The following is a 17,451-nucleotide window of genomic DNA, read 5'->3' as shown; positions in this document are numbered from 1 at the left end:
TCTTGACTTAGCAAGTATAGCACAAAGAGCATACTTTGGATATTTTTTTGCAAGATCGGTGGGAGAGTTATTCATTCATTTTTTTCTTTTCCTTTTTTTAATTCATTTGTTAAACCATTCATTTATTCATTCTACAAAGATTGTTTTATTACTGAGTGCTGGGCTAGGGACTAGACACACATTGGAAAAAAAGACAAAGGCAGTCTGACAGTCTAATGGGGGCCAGAAGAACCTGTGTGGAGGCTGCAACACCACCACTAAGGATCTCTGGGATCCTGGGCAAGGGATTTATTCTCTTGGACCCAATTTCTCATTAGGAAAATGGGCCCCAATACCATAACATCTAGCTTTCCAGAGACAATCAAGGATTACAGAGCATGGGACACTCTAAAAACTGAAGTGCTCTATGAAGGGTCATATTATTTGATGCGTGAGAATCTTGCACTGCTTTATGAAAATCATTCTAAATGGTCCAAACATTAGATCGTTTAAAAAGAAGCCATTTCTATCGTGATTCTCTGTTGTATTCAAAACAGCATTTCTTTCTTTCTTTCTTTTTTTTTTTTTTTGACAGATCCTGAGGCAGGTTTATTTGTACAAACAACACAGGACACCAGCCCCGTATAGACAGCAGCCCAGGAATCACACCAGTCCTTCTATCCTCACATTGGCAGATAAACACCTCTATTGTGGAGCTTTTGTGGGGGCCTGGGCACCTTTGGGAGCCGAGGCTGGAGGAACTGGAGCTGCAGCTGTACCTCCAGCTGTGGCCTTGGCCTTGGACTGAGCCTTGGCCTGGGACTTTGGCCGGCAGAGCCTGAGGCCCTTGGCGATGCTGGCACGAGCACGTTTCCCAAGTTTGGGTTGAGCAATGTATGCAAGTCGACTGAGCTTGCGGCTGCCACCCTTTGGGATGTTAGGCTTGACCTCCTTGGGTTTTACAAGAGCCTTGATAGCTTCAGCACGTGCACTCATGGCCTTGGCGTTGTTGGCCTACATCTTCTTTAGGCCCTTCTTGTTGTGCTTCTTGGCAAAGCACATATTCCACAGGAACTTGGGGTCCACCCCCTTAAGAGATTCATATCATTGTGATCGGGGTTTCTTGATGCTGTTTCTGTGCCATTTTCGGGACTGATTATGCGTGGTGCGCCTAGTGCTCACCCGGCTCGGCCCCAAAACAGCATTTCTTGGAGTTCCCCTTATGGCACAATGGGATCAGCAGCATTTCTGCAGTGCCAGGAAGCAGGTTTAATCCCCGGGCCTGCACAGTGGGTTAAAGGATCCGGTGTTGCCGCAGCTATGGCCTTGGTTGCAACTGCGGCTGGGATCTGACCCCTGGCCTGGGAACTCCATGTGCCACAGGGTGGCCAAAAAAGAAAGAAAGACAGAAAAAAGAGAGCATTGATTTGGAGGAAACTATCTGGTTCAATTCTTTCCTTTTACCAATGAGGAAACCAGGGCCTCAGGAGGTGGACCCTGTTAAAAGTAAAACTGAGGCATATTTAAAAATTTAAGAGTTTATTTGATTGAAAATCGATTTGAATTGAGCCACCTCCAATCTAGCAGATGGATAGGACCACTAAGGAGCTGGACAGAATGAAAGACTTTTATAGGCAGAAGGGAGCAGGAACAAGCAAGCTGTCCCTGGCAAAGGGCAGGCTGGTTATTGCAGGGTTACTTTCCTCTAGGGGATGGCAGGGCTGTCAGACAGATGACTTAACTAGTGCTGATCAGGTGACTCCTGATCGACTGGTTTAAGATTCCATTTCTGGGAGAGCCAAAACTGTAATTAAGTTTCACTTTGGTGATACGGGGCTCATTTTGGTGATATGCGGCTTGTCTTTTTTGAATAACCCACCAAGCTGGGACTAGGCCTCAGGGCACTCTTGCTCTGATCCAGTTCCTATCCCTCACACTTACGTGCTGGACCTACAAAACCTCTGAGACTCACTGACAAAGGATAGTAGCCTGTTACCTGATCCTGGGCTATAAAATCTCTCCACTGGCATCTGACTTCAGGAAGAGGAATATAATTATTGCTCCTTCAACCATTTCCAAGAACTGCTGATTTTTATCGTGACATTTAAGCTTGTGTAACAGGCAGAGTTCTGGCCCCCATGATCTCTGCCCTCCACTGTCATGCCTGTAATGATGTTGTTTGTATTAGGTAGCAAAAGAGACACTGTAGATATAATCAAGGTTACTAATCAACTGGCCTTCAAATAGGGAGAATATCTTGTATTATCCAGGTGGACCCAGTATAATTAGAAGAGCCCTTAAAAGCAGAAAAGGTGGACAGAAGAGGAAAATGGACAGATGCAGCAGAAGGGGGAGTTGGAGACCCTAAGCATGAGGATTCACTGCAGCATCACTGGCTTAAAGATGAAAGGGGTCACGAGTCAAGGAAATGGAGATGACCATCTTACAACCTCAAGAACGAAACTGTCAATAACCTGAAATGAGTTTGGAAGCTGAATCTTCCTCGAAGCCTTTTTTTTTTTTTTTTGTCTTTTTGCCTTTTCTGGGGCTGCTCCCATGGCATATGGAGGTTCCCGGGCTAGGGGTCTAATTGGAGCCGCAGCCACTGGCCTAGGCCAGAGACACAGCAACTCGGGATCCGAGCCGCGTCTGCAACCTACGCCACAGCTCATGGCAACGCCAGATCGTAAAACCCACTGAGCAAGGGCAGGGACCGAACCCACAACCTCATGGTTCCTAGTCGGATTCGTTAACCACTGCGCCACGACGGGAACTCCCTCTTGGAGCCTCTAGATAAGAGCACAGGCTGGCTGAACCATGAACTGTATAGCCTTGGGAAGCTCTGAGAAGAGGATCCGGTTGAGCTGTTCTGTGCTGGTGCTTCTGATCCACTGCGAGATAATAAACGTGTTTTTATTTTATTTATTTTTTGGCCATACCTGCAGCATATGGAAGTTCCCAGCCTAGGGGTAGAATTGAAGCTGCAGCTGCCAGCCTACAGCACAGCCACAGCAACATCAGATCCAAGCTGCATCTGCGACCTACACCACAGTTGACAGCAACACCAGATCCTGAACCTACCGAGCGAGGCCAGGGATCAAAGCTGCGTCCTCATGGATCCTAGTTAGGTTCGTTACCGCTGAGCCACCACGGGAACGCCTGAGTATTTTTTTTAAAGTGACATTTTAATTTTTGTGGTTGACTTTTAAAAATTCCCCATACCAGTGAAAGTAGTAAGTGCATGTGGATGCACAATCAGCACAGGACCAGAGGAAAGGCAGCAGGCCCCTGCATGCCCCCCCTGCCCCCCATCTCCAGCCCATTCTGCAGAGGCAGCCACGTGGATGGTTTCTGTTTTCTGTTCTGCAGCTGTACCCCACATCTGTCAGGATTGCCTTTAGACTGTACATTCTTATTTCTCAACCTGAGATATTTCTTACTGATCTGTTGTCCAAAAGGGACACATTTTCTTGTGCTTTGCATGTTTCCTCTAAGTTCGGTATAGGAAAATGTTATATTAATCACCTTAGTAAGTTGCTTCTAGACAATTGAGGTTTTCTGTGTTTGGATTCTTTAAGGAGGGAAAGCACCATTAACATTTTCCAGGAGGTTTGATACCTACTCACTGACAACATCCTTCCCATCTGTAAACCACTGTCCAATATAAAGATTTCAAACTTTAGCATAATCTGTGTATCTTAGGCTTTTAACCATAACATCACAGTTGCTCAATAGAGCCAAGAAGTTCAATGCTTCCTTTATTTCCTGCTGCATTTTCCCCCCAAATCCTTCCAGGACACACAGAGCTCCCCCAGATATTTGGACTGCAGACACTGAAGCGGGCAGGGGTGTGACTCTCCATATTTGGTGTTTAATCATAGCTGGGAAACAGACTTCCTTCCAAAGGTAAGAAACAATGTCCGAACTAAATTTTAAAAAGCAATTTGATTAGTCCATTATTTTGCTTGTGAATTGATGTACTTCTCTTTAGTGGATAGTGTGCCAGAATGAAAGAATGGTCTGGTAAGATATTTAATCAACTATGGTTAAAGGGTAAAAACAAAATTTTTTAAAACTGTAATTTAATCAGTTGATTCCAGCTTCTCATTTGTCACACCTTTATCAGGCCTGTCAACATGAGGCAAAGCAAACCAAACAATTATCTTCTCCTCTTGTAAATTCACTGCGTAAGTGCCAGGTGGCCAGAGCTGGCTTTCCAGGGGATGCCAGAGCAGGGGCCCTAGCTAATCAGGAAAGTAGAAGAGGCACGGTAGGTCAGTGGTTAGGAATTCAACTCTAAGTAGGATAAAACCCACCTTGGGTTCTGGCTTCACCTACTGTGACCTTCTGTCTTTTAGAGTTGCTATCTGGATTAAGTGAAATGGCCATATGTAGTATTTAGCGCATGATAAGACAAAATAAATGTTAGGAATTCTCATCATTCTAATTAACTTCAAGACAAATGGGTCCCTGTCCAGGAGCTCTGAGACCAACTTATACAGCGTTGTATGCAGAAGGGGCTATGGCACTTGATTGCCCGGTCTGTCCCGAGCAGACAGATGGCCCAGCTATGCCCTCTGCTTGCCAGTCTGCTGAGCACAGAAGTGGCATCATATTGTTGCAGACGGGCCAGCCCACAAATCACACTTGGCATTGCTCATCTGAATCATAAGCTTCAGGGCTATCTAGCCGGCTCAAAGTCTCCATACCATGTTCACTTTTTCCTTTATTTCTTTTTCTTTTCTTTTTTCTTTTTTCTTTCTTTCTTCTTCTTCTTTTTTTTTTTTTTTTTTTTTTTTTTAGGGCTCCAGCCATGACATATGGAGGTTCCCAGGCTAGGGGTCAAATTGGAGCTACAGCTGCTGGCCTACAACACAGCCACAGCAATCCAGATCTGAGCCACATCTGTGACGTACACCACTGCTCACGGCAACACTGGATCCCTGACCCACTGACGGAGGCCAGAGATGGAACCCGCATCCTCATGGATACTAGTTGGATTTGTTTCCACTGTGCCACACCAGGAACTCCCCATGTTCACTTTTTCTTTTCCAATATCCTGTTTTTTTCTTTTTGTTTGCTTTGTTTTGTTTTTTAAAACTTAAATAGCATCATATTGAGGTGTGATTAACATACAAAAAGCTGTACATTTTTAACATACACAACTTAATGAGTTTGGGACTCAAGTATATATGCATGAAACCATCATTGCAAACACAACCATTCAAAATCTATGGGATGCCCCAAAAGCAATTCTTAGAGGGAAGGTCATAGCAATACAGGCCTTCCTCAGAAAAGAAGGAAAATATTGAATCAACAACCTAACCTGCCACCTAAAACAATCAGAAAGAGAAGAACAAACAAAACCTATCATCAGCAGAAGGAAGGAAATCATAAAGATAAAATAAAGATTCAAAAAATAATAGAAAAGAAGCAATAAAAAAAAAGACTGGTTACAAAATTTACAAGCCTCTGGCCAGACTCACCAAAAAGAGCAAAGAAAGAACTCGAAAAAAATAAGAAATGAAAAAGGAGAAATCTCAATGGATACTGCAGAAATACAAAACACCATAAGAGAATACTATGAATAATTATATGCCAACAAGTTTGATAACCTAGAAGAAACGGACAACTTTCTAGAGACATACAGCCTGCCAAAACTGAATCAAGAAGAAATAGATCAATTGAACAGGCCAATTACTAGAAATGAAATTGAATATGTAATAAAAACATTCCCTACAAACCAAAGTACAGGACCAGATGGCTTCACAGGCGAATTCTATCAAACATACAAAGAAGAACTTATACCCATCCTTCTTTAACTTTTCCAAAAGGTTGAAGAAGAAGGCACACTCCCAAAGACATTCTATGAAGCTACTATTTCCTTAATACCAAAACCAAAGTCAACACTAAAAACGAAAACTATATGCCAATATCTTTGATGAATGTGGACACAAAATTCTCAACAAAATTTTAGTCAACCGATTCCAAGAACATATAAAAAAAAGATCATACACCATGACCATACAGGATTCATCCCAGGTTCACAAGGATGGTTCAACATATGCAAATCAGTCAACGTCATACACCACATTAACAAAACAAAGTCAAAAACCACATGATCATCTCAAAAGATGCAGAAAAAGCATTTGACAAAATCCAACATCCATTCATGATAAAAGCTCTTACCAAAGTGGGTATAGAGGGAACATATCTTAACATAATAAAAGCCATTTACGACAAACCCACAGCAAATATAATACTCAATGGAGAAAAGCTGAAAGCCTTCCTGCTAAAATCTGGATCAAGACAAGGATGTGCACTGACTTTTATTCAAAAATAGTACTGGAAGTCCTAGACACAACAATCAGACAAAAGAAATAAAACGTATCCAAATTGGAAGGGAAGAGGTAAAATTGTCACTCTATGCAGATGATATGATACTGTATATGGAAAACCCGAAGGACTCCACACAAAAGCTACTCCAGGGAGTTCCCACTGTAGTGCAGCAGAAATGAAGCCAACTACTATTCATGAGGATGAGGGTTCAATCCCTGGCCTTGCTCAGTGGGTCAGGGATCTGATGTTGCCATGAAATGTGTTGTAGGTCACAGATGCATCTTGGATCCCATGTTGCTGCGGCTGTGGCTGTGGCTGCGGTGTAAGCTGGTGGCTATAGCTCTGATTTGACCCCTGGCCTGGGAACTTCCATGTGCTGTAGGTGCAGCAATTAAAAAAAAAAAAAAAAAGCTACTTGAACTGATCAATGAATTCAGCAAAGTAGCAGGATACAAGATTAACATTCAGAAATCAGTTGTATTTCTGTATGCTAACAATGAAATATTAGAAAAGGAATATAAAAATACAGTACCTTTAAAAATCATACCCCCCCAAAATTAAATACCTAGGAATAAAACTGACCAAGGAGGTGAGCACTATAAAATGTTAATTAAGGAAATTAAAGAGGATTCAAAGAAATGGAAAAGTATTCCATGCTCCTGCACTGGAAGAATTAATATCATTAAAATGGCCATACTACCCAAAGCAATCTACAGATTCAGTGCAATCCCTATCAAATTACCCATGACATTTTCCACAGGACTAGAACAAGCATCCCCCAAATTTACATGGAACCATAAAATGCCAGAATTGCCAGAGAAATCCTGAGAGAAAAAACCAAGCAGGACCTTTTAGACCTCAAGACACTATTACAAAGCTATAGTAATCAAGACAGTGTGATACTGGTACAAAAACAGACATATGGACCAATAGAACAGAACAGAGAACCCAGAAGTAAGCCCAAATACCTATGGTCAATTAATTTGCAACTAACGAGGCAAGAATGTAAAATGAGAAAAAATCTCTTTAGCAAGTGGTGCTGGGAAAACTGGGCAGCTGGATGTAAATCAATGAAACTAGAACACATCACACCATGCGCAAAAATAAACTGAAATGGCTTAAAGACTAAAACATAGTCAAGACACCATAAAACTCACAGAAGAGCACAGAGGCAAAACATTCTCTGACATCAGCTGAACAAATGTTTTCTTAGATCGGTCTCCCAAAGCAATAGAAATAAAAACAAAAATAAAACAATGGGACCTAATCAAACTGACAAGCTCTTGCACAACAAAGGAAACCATAAAAAAACCAAAAAGACAACCTACATAATAGGAGAAAATAGTTTCAAATGATGCAACCCAGGGCTTAATCTCCAAAATACACAAACTCATACAACTCAACTGCAAAAAACCAAGCAACCCAATTGAAAAATGAGCAGAAAACCTGAAGAAACACTTCTCCAAAGAAGACATATGGATGGCCAGTAGGCACATGAAAAAATGCTCAACATCACTAATATTAGAGAAATGCAAATCAAAGCTATAATGAGGTACCACTTCACACCAGTCAGAATGGCCAGCATTAGTAAGTCTACAAATAACAAATGCTGGAGAGGGTGTAGAAAAAAGGGAAGCCTTCTACACTATTGGTGAGAATGTAAACTGGTACAACCACTATGGAAAACAGTATGGAGGTACCTCAGAAAACTAAATATAGAACTTCCATATGACCCAGTAATTCCATTCCAGACAAAACCTTCACTAAAAAAGATACATGCACCCAGTTGTTCATTACAGCACTATTCACAATAGCGAAGACATGGAAACAATTGTACCTATACACAAAGGAAAACTACTCAGCCATAAAGAAGTACAAAATAATGCCATCTGCAGCAACATGGATGCAGTTAGACTCATACAAAGTGAAGTCAGTCAGAAAGAGAAAGATAAATACCATATAATATCACTTATATCAGGAATCTAATATCCAGCACAAATGAATTTATCCACAGGAAAGAAACAAACTCAGGAACATGGAGAACAGACTTGTCTTGCCAAAGGAAAGGAGGAAGGAGTGCTGTGGACTGGGAGTTTGGGGTTAGTAGATGCAAACTATTGCATTTACGGTGGATAACAATGAGATCCTGCTATATAGCACAGGAAAGTGTATCTAGTCACTTGTGATGGAACCTGATGGAGGATAATGTGACAAAAAGAATGTGTACATATATATGTGTGTGTGTATGTATAACTGGGTCACTGCTACGGAACATCATAAATCAACTATAATAAGAGAATAAGAATCGTTTAAAATCTTAAATTATATATAATTAAAAAATCTTAAATTTTATATATATATATATATATATATATATAAATACAACTGGGTCACTTTGCTGTATAGCAGAAATTGACAGAACTTTTTTTTTCTGTCTTTAGGGCCACACCTGCAGCATATGAGGTTCCCAAGCTAGGGGTTGAATCAGCTGTACCTGCCCGACTAACCACAGCCACAGCAACACCAGATCCGAGCTGCATCTGCAACCTACACCACAGCTCACGGCAGCGCCAGATCCTTAACCCACCGAGCAATGCCAGGGATCAAACCTGTGTTCTCAAGCTAGTCAGATTCATTTCCGTTCTGAGCCACGATGGAACTCGTCACAAGCTTTTAAATCAACTCTTAAAAAAAAATCACTGCGACCTTGGCCATAAACATATCCATCACTTTCAAGTTTCCTCCAGCTCTGTTTATTATTATAATTTTTTGATAAGAACATTTAACACAAGACCTATCCTGGAGGCAAAATTTCAAATACACAATACAGTATTGTTAACTCTGGGCACAAAGCTGTGCAGTAAGTAGATCTCTGGGGACTTAATTGTCTTGAATTTTGTGCGATTCTTCTGTAATTGGTTCTTTAGCCAGAAGAGGGCACTGTTGCTTCACCCAAATTCTGCACTGTGATTCTCCATCTCTGTTCTGCACTACAGGATGCAAGGTATACATCCTTTCCTGGAGTGTTTGTCAGGGAGGAGTTTCCTTTCTTAGGTGGGGCGAGACCTAACCTTTTGTCTGTAGCAAGAAAATATATACCAAACATACTGAGACACTTCGCAATATTTGTTAAGTTCTGAAAAATTGTGTATGGCATTTAAAAAATACACAACTGAAGCAGAAAAGAAAAGTGATTAAGTGCCTGGCACACCACTGTCTGAAAAATCAGAGTGTAACTTGCTGCTCTTGCTCATTTTGGGCATCACAAGGGGCCCAGAAAAGGTGCAGAAGAAATTTACACACAGTTTTGGGGAACCCAGGGATGTTTCCTTGCACTGTGTCAACACTGAAAGCCTCTTGGAAAAAGTCTTTGTGAAAAGCAAGGAGCTGCAATGTTGACTCTCCCATTCTGCCTATGAGGTTTCCCTTTTCCTTTCTTGGCCGGTGCTATTCCGAGCCACTTTACTATTTTTAACAAGGCCAGTTTTTAATGAGGCAATCAAGGCTTTATTTATAATCCTTGGGTGAAAAATGGCAATTGAAGAACACCCTTTCACAACACAGGGCAGTCTGTGTTGTCTTAGTTCTTTACTAGACTAACAGTCTAATAAGGGTGTCAGAAATGGAGCTCCTTTTCTGCCTGTGTTTATGTTCTTTTCCCCCTTATTCCTCTCGTGTTTCCCTATATGACTTCTTTCCATGGTTTCAGAGTTGGAAGGAGGTCTATTCGAAATGCAAGTACACTGATGGCAAGCCAAGACTACACAGTGTAGAAGCACAGTGGAGGAGTTCCCTGGTGGCCTAGCTGGTTAAGGACCTGGCATTATCACTGCTGTGGCTCAGGGTGCTGCTATGATGTGGTTTCAATTCCTGGCCAGGGAACTTTGCATACCATAGGCATTGCCAAAAATAAAGAAATCACAATTGAGTGCTGGGAAAACCCGTAATGGAACTGGGGACTGATGCCTACAAGTGAATATTTTCTGGATGAAAAGTGAGTATTTTTCTGCAAGTGAATATTTTCTGGATGAATGACAAGGTGAATGACTCAGTGGACAAATAAATGAATGAAACCACAACTTCTCAGGTAATTGTGAGTATGAAAACGGATTTAGAAAACTCCATTGAATATATATAATTTTAAGTTACCATTTCTTCCTATTTCAGCTTTTCCAAATATCCTCAAATAAAGAAATAACAAGTTTTCCAGCTTCATTTGGGACTTTATAGTGACTGCTTCTAAAAATTACTTATGAAGCTAAGGGAAACTTGTGACCCATAAGTTGTATGTGACTTTAAAACACAAGGAGAAACAGGAGTTCCCGTCGTGGCGCAGTGGTTAACGAATCTGACTAGGAACCATGAGGTTGCGGGTTTGGTCCCTGCCCTTGCTCAGTGGGTTAACGATCCGGCGTTGCCGTGAGCTGTGGTGTAGGTTGCAGATGCGGCTCGGATCCTGCGTTGCTGTGGCTCTGGCGTAGGCCGGTGGCTATAGCTCCGATTCAACCCCTAGCCTGGGAACCTCCATATGCCGCGAGAGCGGCCCAAGAAGTAGCAACAACAACAACAACAACAACAACAAAAAAAAAAGCACAAGGAGAAACAGTGTTTCTTAAATGGGAACTTAAAAACAACACACTCACCAGCATCTCTCTCCCCCTTTTCATTCGTTCTTCCTTCTGAAATCAGCTTCCTGATTTCACCCTCCTGTCTGAGCAGAGCTCTACACAGTAAGTGAAGTGTGTGCCCACAGAATGCCGTAAAAATCCTTTGAATATTCATTCATTCAAAGGTACCAGCTCTTGGACCACAAAGGTCCCTTCTTCATGCCCAGACATGCTCAGACTTGGCATCTTGCCCTTGGAAGCAAAGCCTATAGGCCAAACAAAACCTTCATTTTCACTGCTCAGAACAAAGGTCAATTCTTTAATGTAATTACTTAGAACAAATTAAGAGTTTAGATCCAGGGGCCTTGGGGCACCAGAAATCATGGACTAAAGGAGGAAAATGGTTTAAGGTACCCCTGGGCTATGAGAGGCCACACCCCACAGAGGCCCAGTGTGATTCTGACCCATAGAAGTGAGCTCTTCCTGGGCGCCTTCTACCCCTCAACCAGATCTTCAGGGCAGGAAAAGGCAGGGGCCTGTATTCCATGGATGTTCTGTTTTGGCCTGTCTTCCAAATACAGCTAGCTGATTTTTAACAATGTGGTTTCTTAATACCTTTCCCTTCCAGCAGCTTACTGTTGTTGTTTGTGTCATTTTATTTGGCCACACCCACCGCATATGGACGTTCCCAGGGCCAAGGAGGGAATCCTAGCTGCAACTGTGACCTATGCCACAGCTGCGGCAATGTTGGATCCTTAACCTGCTGTGCCACAGCGGCACTCCTCAGCAGCTTAATTTTTAAGGGGATGGAGAGTAAAGAACTGTTTCTCCATCATTAACTGAAGAATGGTGGTGCCAGGACAAATGAAGATACTGTTAGTAAGAGGTGGAAGGAGGCAAACGTAATTCCAATGAATTTGAACTTTTCTTCCACAATCTGTCAACGTCCTTGGCTTGAGAGAAGCAGAGCCTCAGATAAGCGCCCCTAAAGGAATATGTAAATTCATTCAAGACCGAAAATGTCCTTTAATTTAGCGCTATGGGGCAGACAGTGGAGACTTTTATTTGAGAAAGTTCCTAGGAAACAGGCATAGGGTTCAAGGAATATCATGCTCCTTAAACAGTCTACAATAGAATCATAAAAGGAACCATTACAGAGCCCTTAGCTCTAGCCCAGAACCGTTCTTCATGCTTTACATATGTTAATTTATTAAGGACCCCAACAACCCTCTGAGTCAGGTACTATTGTACCGCAAACTGGGAAGCTGAGGCACCGGCCCCCGCCCCGTCCCCCCCAATTCAGCTAGTAAATGTCAAAACAGGAATTCCAGCTTGGTTTTAGACTCTCTACATTTAACTGCTAAAAATGAAATATTATGTGGATGCACAAAGGTTAGAATTTAAGTGCTAAGTGTCATTTTCTCTAAGTGGTGGGTTTACGGTTAATTTTTTCTTTTACTTTTCTGTTTTTTTTTCCCAACTTTCTACTACGCATTGCTTTTGCAATCAGAGAGAAAACAATAAAAGCCTGACCCTAAAACCTATAACCTGCAACGGCTGTGAAGATCACTGTTTTGAAGGGCCGTGGAGGAGAAATAATAGAAGCAGCCAAAATGGCTTGATTTACTAATGACTGGACCTTATGGAGGAATGCTGAGGAAAGGTGCCTCAGAGATGTCCCGCTGCAGTCCTGTAAGCAGCCAATAAACTATCTACCCCTGGCAATGCCACCTGGGGCTGTGGAAGGTGACAGAGTCTCAACAGAAGAATGAATTCCCCAGCTCTGATGACCCTGCATAGAGAAGATCAGCTGGATGGATGGTGGTGCCCAACACTGAAAAGACACAAATACCCTCTCACACCCAACTTTCCATGAAATGTCATTATACCAAAGTCCACTGTATTCACACATACCAGCAAGGAGCAACTGGCACTGGAAATTTAAAAGTCACACTAGAATCCAACGGAATTCACAAAATACACGTAAAGTGATAGCACATATTTAGGAAGCAACCAGAAATTTAAAACATGACCATGCCAATTTGGATACAATTCTAAGAATACTCTCAAAGTGTATCATGAGGTATTTAACACAAATACAGTTAAAAAGACATAACTGCAAAAGGTGGTAAACCAAAATTTAGGCAACTATCAGTTTAGACCTCTTGTTTGTCCCCAGAGAGACAAATAACCGACTAAGACAATGCTGATAACCTCCTGTATTGATTACCTTCCTTTTTCTTATCCTTTAAATAAATAGCCAGATTTTTTTTTTAAGTTCTTCTTTCTGAAAGAGGATTGCTGGTAGGAACCGAGGCCTCAATTTCCTAGACTTGCATCTCTGTGTTAGGATGAAGAGTTGAAGTGGGCATTGCACTGAACACTTCGGGCTCCTTCGAGAAGCAAGGACAGCTTGCCTGGCCCCTGCAGTGCTGGCAAGAGAAGGCCTGCAGCTCTCGCCCTCCTTAGAACCGTCTCTGTGGAACATGACCATGCAGCTCCCGCCCCTTTCCTGGGTAGCCTGCCTCCGGTAACTGAGATGGTAATGCAGCCATCTCAAAGCCTGGCTTTCTTGCCTTACCTGGGGACAACTCCACCGGGCCTTCTTCGGATCAGATCGAGAGCTCCGCCTGGGGCCCGCCGAGGCCTTGACTGAGACTCCATCCCAACTCAACTGCAGCGGCTGCCCATCCTGCTTCCCTCACTTTCCTTCCCCAGGTGTTGATCCCAAGACGTGCGCATGCGCGTGCGCATCCTGCTTCCCTCACTTTCCTTCCCCAGGTGTTGATCTTAAGACGTGCGCGTGCGCGGCGGGGGTGGGAGGTGGTCTGGGGCACGACCTTGACACCAGGGGAGGAAGAGCATACGTCTTTGACCCTCGGCCACTCTGACTCTACAGGCCACACAGCCTTGAGGCCCATCTCACAGATTACACGAGGAAGGAAAGCTGTGCCGTCTTCTACACACACATACACACACGTAGGAAGAGGAGCAAAGAACAAAGAGGACACTTTGGGAAGACTGGCAGGGAATGTGTCTGAGAGATGCGGGTGGGGCTTCGGGGGGACCACAGGAGGGAGGATGGCAGCTGCTTAGCCCACTGTTTGGTCTAATCCCCAGAGCTGTCCTGTCCCTGGTCCTGTGGTCGCAGCATGTTAATTAAATCATTCTCATTAATTCAGCCCGGGTGTAAATTAGGAAGGAATGAAGATAAATTAGGTTCGAAGGCAGCTAATACATTTAACCCCATGCTGCTTATTTTGCAGCCTAACAAAATCACGTTGTTAAGGGAGATAACAAGGCCAAAGCCTTGGGCACAGCTTCTTAATAGCATTAAAAACGAGACCTTGGTTTGGTGTCACAAGACAGAGGCGAAGACCAGCTCCCAGGGGCCCAGGGGACCGGCCTAACATCTTGAGGGAGGTGGTGGCCATTGTACAACACACATGTCTGCAGTATTTCCCAAGAGGTTTGTGACTCATATCTACAAGGTCTATGATCCTCTGGTTTGATCACAAGTCTGTGTAGAGAGTTCTTCCTGTACAGATACAAGCCTTGCTCACCTTTTCTTCCTGTAAGTGAAGTGATAAGAACTACCTTTAGGATTGGCTGAAAGATGCTGGAGGAATAACAGTGTGAGTTGCTGTGATCATAAATACACCAGCCTGCAAATCACTTTCAGCTGTGAAATAAATATTAGCAACTGCCCACAGACCTGCAAACTTTTCATACTTTGACTCAAGCAAACCAGTGCATGGCTTGGGGGAGGTCACTGGTGGCGCACTCCTTTGCCCTAAAAAGCAAGTTTAGTTCCTGGGCCTCAGCAAAAATGGCTTCCAGTTTTTACAACCCAGTTAATAAATAATTTTTCCCCCTGCCTCCATGTTGCTTACCACCCTCAGGCAGATGAAGCGAATGTGTACTGTCACTGAATACCTTTAAGATCTTTCCGGCTACAACTCCCTCCCCCCTTTTCTCTCCTTGCAGCATAGAAAGGTGGCAACGCTAGGTAGAACAGGCGCAGGAAAATGGAATCCAGGAACAACGATCCAATGGCTAGAGGAGTTCACTCCTTTTCCAGCCCCCACTTGCTTAGCAAAGCTATTTGCAAAGACATATAAACTTTGCTGCTCCCCCTGGTTAATGACACTCTGCAGTTTCCAGGTGGTAAAGATGCAACAGAAACAGATGGCCTATTCCTGGCTCAGTGGCTTCCTGTGGCAAAATCCCTAGCCAACCAACCGAACTGAGGATATGTTTTATTCCTAGGCAGGATCATCACGGTACAGTTCCAGGTGGATTAGGTAAGTAACTGAAGGAAGAAGGAAATACTTCTCTTTAATGAGAAAGCGTGTTAATTTATACAGAATCCCCCCCCCCCCAGCCCCAACCCCTTCCCCACCTACCAATGAAAGTCTTTAGTAGGACCAACCTGCTAACCTTTGACCCACAACCCAGACAAACAAAGAGCTTGGAGGAAGTGCCTTAAGAGGCTGCACTGGTCAGCTTCCCCCAAACCTTGCCACAGGCTCTAGAAACATGTTTTTAAAAGACATGTGCAATAGCTACACGTTTTTCCCTCCGGGCTTTTCAGCACCCATCTCTGGTGTCTATGGCAGTGTTTCTATCCGTCTGGTTTTTGCTGATTTTATCCGTATCTTCAGAACTGGGCATGCTTGCCGACTCCCCCTGTCCAACCTCGCAGATGGCAGAACCCTTGAGTGGGTCTGACTGGGAACTGATCTGGCCTCTCTGGCTTTGTGAAGCAGTCTTGAGCTGAGACTCTGCATAACAAATTAAAATATGAAACAGATTTGTAAAGGCTCGTGGTGAGGCTGAGGAGTTAATGCTAACAAAAGACTTCAGAGGGCACTGTCTTTCTTTGTTTGCAAGGAGCACAATTTTTCGGGAGGGATCCTGAAGTGGGATGAGAATAAAGGACCGACAGAGTCTTGGTTTCAGCAGTCTTCAGACTCAGGGTGTGCCAGGCGGGCCTCTTTAGAGTGTTTAAACCATTTCTGCTTCTGATATTTAAAAGAAAGCTGAGAAGTGGGGGAGTGGGGAGAGAAAATTGCGTTGTGGATCCCCACTCTAGCCATAGGGCTAGGCCACTGCAAGAGGCTCTCCAACTGGATATGTCACATCTCCCTGGGCCTCAGTTTGCTAACCTGCAAAACGATGGGGCTTGACCGGTAATCTCTACAGTTCATTCATATACTTTATTCCAAATACCTAGTAAAAAGAAAAACAAGCATTTCAGCTCCCAGGGGAAAGACAAGCCCTTGGTCCCAAGATCAAAAATGGGTTTCATAAATAGTGATCGCCGTTTGAGATTAGTTCTCTAATCGCCTTCTTTCTCGTGGCATGCGGCTCTTCAAAGGTGTGTGCTTAACCATCTCTTTGCTGAACTAACCGGCACAACTCAGCGATAAAACACAGGAAGGGACCCTGTCTGAGAGGGCGATTGAGGCTTTATCGCTACGGAGAGAGGGCGGAGTGGCCGCTCCTTGGAGTAGTTCGCTTTGAATCAAGCGGCCGCGACGATTGGCTGCGAAGCACGTGGTAGCCTACCGGACAGCGCCGGGTTGTTGCTGCCTGGGGCAGAGTCCAGCGGCGGGAGCCGCACCCGCGGGGGCGTAGGGAGGGAGGGAAGGAGGAAGTGGGGGGGAGACGCCAGGGGCTCGAGTCTTTTTGGTCCCTAGCCACAGAGAAACCCTATGGGCCGGCTTTGCCCAACCTGCAGTGTCCCCCAGAGTATCCAAAATTGTGTCCTAACCCAGCCACTGTCCTCCCTCCAGGTGTCCCACTCACTACGCGGGCTCTGCGCGCTTAGGGCGCGTGCCGCGGACACCCAGCTCGCCCTTCGGCGCCCTTTCCCGAGCATCTCGCAGGCTCCCGCAGCGTGGGCCTCACAACGCGGAGCTGCGCTCCCTGGTCTTGGGTCCCTCAGCACCCCTCTGGGCCAGAGGCGCAGACACTCCGATCTGGGAAAACTTGTTTTAATCTCGGTTTCCAAGGGCTGCAGCTGCTCAAGGCTGAGATTCTGTGTCCGCTTTGTCTTTCTCCCCTCGCCGCATCCCCCTCCCCCGTTTCCTCTCTCGATTAACTCCCCCGACAAGCTCTCCTCCGGCTCTTCTTTTCCTCCTCCTCCTCCTCCTCCTCCTCTTCCTTCTCCGCCGGCAGTATTCACGCGCTTCCCTCCCCTCCCTCCATCCCTCCCTCCCCTGGTGTCACTCTTTGCCTACGCGATCTCTCCCCGCCCCTCCCTCCCCTCCACGCCGCTTATAGCTGGGCTCTGGGCCGCCGGGCGCCGACTGCTCCGGCAGCTGGAGAGAAGGCGGCTCGGCAGTGGCGCTGCTGAGACCGGGTCGAGACGCCAAACAGCCGCGGCGCGCACGGCGCTTTCCAGCTCCCTCCCCCGAGTGCACAGCCCGCCTCCTTCCGTGGTGCCTGCAGCCGCGGGCTCACTCTCCCCTCCCGAGAGCACTCAGAGAGCCGCTCCGCGGGTGGCGGGCGCAGAGTCCGC

General features: G+C 44.7%; 1 pseudogene; it reads right to left on the bottom strand.

The window, feature by feature from the left end:
- Positions 1-659: 659 nt before the first annotated feature.
- Positions 660-16,809, bottom strand: LOC125124696 (60S ribosomal protein L29-like; annotated as a pseudogene).
- Positions 16,810-17,451: the final 642 nt, after the last annotated feature.

The sequence above is a fragment of the Phacochoerus africanus genome, chromosome 4 (assembly GCF_016906955.1).
Source record: "Phacochoerus africanus isolate WHEZ1 chromosome 4, ROS_Pafr_v1, whole genome shotgun sequence".
Lineage (NCBI taxonomy): Eukaryota > Metazoa > Chordata > Mammalia > Artiodactyla > Suidae > Phacochoerus > Phacochoerus africanus.
The sequence above is the reverse complement of the archived record's forward strand: the minus strand, read 5'-3'. Positions and strand labels throughout refer to the sequence as shown.